This window comes from Halichoeres trimaculatus, unplaced genomic scaffold, assembly GCF_033239565.1.
Source record: "Halichoeres trimaculatus isolate MK-OKI-2021-1 unplaced genomic scaffold, fHalTri1.1 fHalTri1_scaffold_13, whole genome shotgun sequence".
NCBI classification, from domain to species: domain Eukaryota; kingdom Metazoa; phylum Chordata; class Actinopteri; order Labriformes; family Labridae; genus Halichoeres; species Halichoeres trimaculatus.
Window position 1 is genome coordinate 34,048,904 of NW_027437191.1, and position 6,429 is coordinate 34,055,332.

A 6,429-nucleotide genomic window follows, 5' to 3' on the forward strand; every position below is an offset into this window, starting at 1 on the left:
CTAACCCCAACATGACTTCAGCCCCACTCCAGAGAGTAAAATCAAACATGGCTGCTCTGATCCCATCTGATGTCCGAGCTGTCCCTGATCAAAGAGTCCCAGCCGGCCTAATGGGGACGGAGCGGGACTCCAAGTGACTCTAATGTGCTCTGTCACCCTCACACACACTATTTGTCATGGGCTCCCTGCTCCAACAGATAACATTAAGAGCAGAGCGAGGAACAAACCAGCACAGACGGAGCGGACCGCCTCTGCCCTCTTCGCCGCTCCTGTCACAGCGAGGAGTGGAGAAGAAGCCGTCAGAGCTCTCTTAATTTCATCAAATATTTAAAGCCAGGAATTCACTGACCACCCTGTCAAGATAATAAGTCACTCTGTGGACTCAGAAGTGTTTTATGCAAATGTCTGAAATATTCAGGAGCTGGAGTGTTCGCTGCGCTGAAAGCTGATGATGTGCATCTTATCATTTACACGGTATTAGGCTGCTAACCGGATAATGAGCTGCTCACTACAATGGACGGCAAATTTAGATTAGCACCAGCTAATGGACAACTTGGAGCCTGGTGTGGTTTTCTCTTTCAACCTAACAACACACTGGCTGATGGACAATTTGTGATTCCTCTGTTCCTGTTTGGCAACCTCCAGCGAAAGCCGCTTCAGCGAGCTGTTTCCCTCCAAATCTTTAGTCTGTAATTCTTGTCTAGCAGAGCAGGACGCTGAAAGGAGCAGAGCTCTGTTCCTGTCGATATCATTAAAAGTTCATTCCTTGTGTTTATTGTGTCTTCTGATGATGAATCCCAGCTACGTTAATAGGACAGCCCGGCGCGTGTGTGTGTAGGGATAAGCAGACATATGGCTGCCACCGCCACACACCCGCACACTCATAAATCACTACTGACAGCAGATAATGAATGCAGGCCTATCAGGGAAGATTGCTTCGCCCATCTTTGTGTCAGCTCTGAGTGGAGCATAAAAATTATATTTACAGGAAAATTTATGTTTGACATGAACTACATGACTGCCCAAATATCGTTAAGACAAGGACAAAGACGACTTTTTCTGAAGAGTTCTGTTTCCTAAACTGTGTGAGTGAACGCTTTAGGAAACCAGATGATGAACTGTCCCTTTAATTCTGCTGCTTTCTTCCTGCTCTCAGTCAAAAGTTACGATCGTTACTGCTCAGAAAAGCTCAGTTAGGAACTGAAAGTAAAAATAGTCAAAGATAAGGTCACCCATTGGTTTGTGAACAACTATTTCAAAGCCTTGAGTTTGATATTTCTTGATATTTTTGGACCCAAACTGACCATATTAGGACATCCACGTTGCAGCAGCGGGAAAATAACTCACCAGTGTTGAGTAGCCATAAGGAATATATCTGACTTTAAGACGTTTTTTTCCCAAACAGGGCCACAAAATCTATCAAAATAACTTATTTAAGACTTTAAAATAAAAGATTCAGACAATTAACTTTGTTATCTGGTAAGTAGTCCACGTTTTTAGACGTACGTCAACTCCCCCTGCTGGCTGTTTGTGAAAATATTGGTTTAACTCACTTAAAACACTTTATAAAAGCTGAGGTGTTGCATTCAAGGATTTTTTAAACTAATTTTCATAAAACTTACAAATTGATTGATCTCAAAGATTAACACTTTCTCACTGGAGCAACTATGGACGGGTACTGAACTGAGTACCGATTCATGCTAAATCAAACGGTACCATTTTTCGATACCTAATTGCATCTTTGTGACTGTGAGAGAATGAAAGAGTAGGCAGTTTTCCATGCTGGACATGAACACAGCATTGCAAGATTATAAACTGAAGAATAAAAATGTTAAAATGAAAAACTTCGAGAGTCTATTATTCAACAAAGCCCTATCATCAAAAAAACAAACGTACCAAAAATTGGTACCGTTGAGTACCGCTGCTAATTGCCAGGTACCAGGCATTGGTTCCGTACCGTTTCAAATGTGAAGGGTACCCATCCCTAGCATCAACCACAAATAGCTAAAATCTGTTTAGCATTTTTGTTGCTAATTTTAGTGTAATTAAAATATTTGACACACATCAAACAAAAAAAAACAACTCATGTTAGCATTTAACTACTGGCTAGCAAGGAAACATCAACTCGGATTCTTCCATCTCTTTCTAGCTTAGCATACTGTTAGCTAAGATGTCTTGTATGTTAACTTCAGCTGCTGTTTGAATATGTGTTCATCACATGTGTGAAAATAAGAAAGGCAGTAGCTTGATGCTAGCATCATGTTTTTCAGAAACAATGAACAGCTTGTGCTAGCATTTAACCACTAGTTAGCATAACTGCATTAGCTCAGAATTTACACCTTTTGTTTTATATCATGTTACACCAACACAACGTAAAATCAATCATTTATCCCCTAGCTTGACTTAACATTAGCTAACAAGTGGTTGAATGCTAACTCCAGAAGTTGGCTAACAGTAGCCAGCAGCTTATTGCAGCATTTAATAATCTAATTAGCCAAGAATTTAAATCTGTAAACTATACTTTTAGATTTTACCAGCATTTAGCCTCTCAAAGTGGCTAAATTCTTATCTTAGCTGTTGTCTAACGGTAACCATAGACTGTATATAACATGGGCGTAGCCTCTGTGACATCACCCATCTGTTTCTGATACCCTGAAATGAAGCTAATAAAGCGGACGCAGCCATATTGGATATGCCACCGTCTTTCAGCTTCCTTTCTAACAGCTAGAGGGCGCTCGACAGTCACATGACCTGAGCTGTGCCTCTGATTGGACAATCAAACAATCATAATATCTTCTAAACCACAGAGTTAGAAAAAAATCACTCGGCGTACAGTGTGCCTTCTAAGTGTTTTTCCATTGCAAATAAAATGTTTGCTAGCAAAGGTTGAGCTAATTAGTTTTCTAATGTGAGGATAAGATGCTGTTTTTACTGGAAATATGTGCCGGTGTCTCACTGATACTTAACGTTTCCTTGTTTTTTTTCCAGTTGTTGACGATTCTGAAACTGGCGAAGAAAAATGTTTGAGGTTACCTTGAACAATTTACATCCTTGAACGCAGCAGCTTCCCATTATACCAGCACTGGAGGAGACTCTGTGTCTTGGATCAGTGTTAGTTTACCCTGATGAATATAGTTTATGTAAATACGAGGGGTTCATCCTGTATACTACATAATTAATGGCCTGTATTTTCTCTCTCTGCTTTGCCTTCATTACTGTTCCTCGTCAGCACATCTGGGCCCACGCTCCGACAGATGGAGAGGAGATGAGGCCGGACTTTAGTCGAGGGAGTAGGCCAGGTGTTCAAAACCTACTTCAGGAATATTTTGGTTACGTCAAGTCTCAGAAGACATTTGTAAGGGCTGCTGGCAGAGGTACAGAGGCTCCGAGATGGTTGCACAGCCTCGAAGCAATACCCAACGGCAAACCGGCCTCGAGAAGTAGGTGGATGTTACACCAGGAGCTGTCAAACAGAGTTAAGAAAGCCTCCATGTTTCAAGGTCATACGTTAGTTAACAAGGCACTGGACGGGTTTACCTTCAGTGTCGGATCGCTTTCACTAACAATTCTCTTTGATGATTTTCCAATGAGTCACAACAGGAAGAAGTTTTTTCTCTTCTGGACTCGACCTATCTGTCTTTATCTTCACACAGAAACTTCCATTACAGTAAACGTCAATCTCTCTGCCTCAGAATACAAGCTGTCTCTGTCCTATTCCTCCTAACACACACACACACACACACACACACACACACACACACACACACACACACACACACACACTCACACACACATTTACATGAAACCCCAGCCTACATTATTCTCTAACTCTGGGGGGCCGTGGAGCTGCCAAATTGATGGGAGGGCAGGAGGGGATTGTGGGTAATTTCATGTCACATTTCCAGCAGACTGATGCGTCTTTGGACAGATAATAGCCCACAGCTCACAGTGACAAAAAAGCAAAGTCACAGCACGCCCATTCTTTAAAAACTCCACCCCACATTTCCCAGAAATGGACCAATCTATTTTTACTGAAAATCATAAATTTTGCATTTTTTTTTCTGTGAGGATGACATAACTCGCTTGCTAGCACAGAGCTAATTTATCCTCCTTACACTCGTTAAACTTCTCTCACCTTGAGGAGAAAGTGAAAAACAAATGTTTAAAAACTCAGCTTTTTAATGATGTCATTTTTTATCCGTCACTCAAATCTGCAAATATTTGTGCAATGTGAAGTTTTCAGATGAAAGAGGTTTCTATGCTGACTCAAAGTGCAGGGTACAGAGGCCACTTTTGTGCCTGTGTCAGTGTCTGTGTCTGCCTCAACCCCCTCCTCTGCCTGGATGTTGATGTTTTGGTTGTTTCAGGTTACATCAGCCTATCACAGAGCATCCAGTGCGCAAGTGGCTTTGCCTGTTAATTAGCGAGTGGAAGAAGCTAATCAGAGCAGCTACGATTGCGGACGTAGCACGGAGGAAGAAAAAACAACCAAAGTGAAACTAAACTCCAAACAGTTAAAGCTTTTTCCTAAACGAGGGTGAAGCTTGGCTTGATTTTCACTCACTTTCAGGAACTTGGAGAGCAGCACGAGATGAGTTAGCTTTCTGCTAACCAGGTATGTGTCAGATACCTGTGGTTAGCTAGCTGTAACGTGCTAAGTCAGGTGAACGGCTCTCGAGTCTCTTTTGAGGATCCCATTAGTAACTTTTGTACATATTGATTTAACTTTCCCTTGTGAACTAAATATTATATCTTTTTAATTTTGTCCTTTGCCTACAAAAGCTGTTTTAAGACAAAAATTATTACTTATTAAAGGGCTGTTTCGTCAGCTTGATACTAATACTCTGACTTCCTTCACTGTAGATACAGACATTAAAACAACAGAAACTGTCCATCTTGTTGCTGTCATTTGAAAAAACAAAATGTGTCTTGAAATTTTTCTTGGAGCCTTTTGTTGTTTTTGCAGCTTAACCTGTGTTTCATGTTTCATTCTGTAATTCTTACTCCCTGTGTTTCTCATTTTTTACCCTCTGTCTTTTTGTTTCCCTCCAGGCCACGTACACACGAAGCCGGATATTTTAGAAATACGAGTATTCCCCGCTCGTTCGTTTTTAAAAATACTTCCGTCCACACGCAGCGGGTAAACCCGCCACTGAGTGCGGTGAGGGACTCGAGGCATGCCCAACCCATAATGGGCAGTATTTTCCAGACGTAAAACCTGTGTCAGCCAACCAGAATGAGCCCCCTTCATTTAGCTGTGACGTTTAAGAACTGAAAACTCTGTTTTCTGGCGTCTACACGAAGCCATGAAACCGAAGTTTTCCAAAATCTTCACTTTGGCCAGAGTTTTTAGAAAATATCGTTTTTGGTGACGTAAAACTACGGTGTCATGTGTAGGACAGGCGTAAATGTATAAAAATATACGCGTTTTCCTAAATACCTGGCTACGTGTGGACATGGCCCCAGTTTGATGACGCCCATTAGTTTCACCTGTGTTTTCTTGTTGGATAAAGAGCTGAAATTAAAAGCACGTATCCCTCTTGACGATCCCTGTACCTGCTTTATCTGCTTAAACATACAGAGTGCTTATTCTTGCTTTCATTTTCCTACATTTACACTTCATTTCACCACACAGATCCATCAGACTCTGAACAATACTCAGCATTAACCTGCATCCTCCCTACAGAGATCCTAAGTGGCTTAATTACCCGCTTTCAGCTCTATTTGAATATGCTAAGATGATTTAAATACGTCAAGATGACTTAAATGTTTCTGTTATTTAAAAGCAGCAGCAGGTTTTTATAATTCAGGTAAAAAATAAAGATGCAGTGAAATCTTGAGCTATCTTTTGTTTTTTCTGCTTCCTGTATTTTCACTGTCAGCTGTCAGCAGCTCATAAATGTCATTTCTACGACGTACTGTTGCATCATTTCCACCCTCTCCCTCAACTCCTGTTTTTCACTTATACTCTGCTGAAAACTCAACAATATGAGGGCTCTTATTTCCTCTACCTGTCCTGTTCACTCCTCCTTATTTCAGTCACTTCCTCTGCTCTTATTCTCAAACTGCTCCTCTCCCACCACCTCCACTGACATGACACCGCTGCACCGCCTGGATGTGAACGTGTCTTCTTGGACGGCACAGCGTCATTGTTTCACTCGTCTGCTGTTATTTTCTGGCAGTTTCATGGGATGAAAATTGGAAATGTGTGGGTCTGTGCTTCAGTGGACAAAACAAACCCCTCGTGCACGAGCAAACGCAGTCAAACATGAACTTTATCGCAGCTTCCTTCGGGGACTGTTTGCATAAATATTCAAGTGTTTTACTTTTTGGCATGCTGGCTTTGGCATTTACAGTTTCAGCCACCAGGAGATATTGTAATCATGACTTTCCCACTGTGGTACATAAAGTTAGTCTGAAAAAATATAG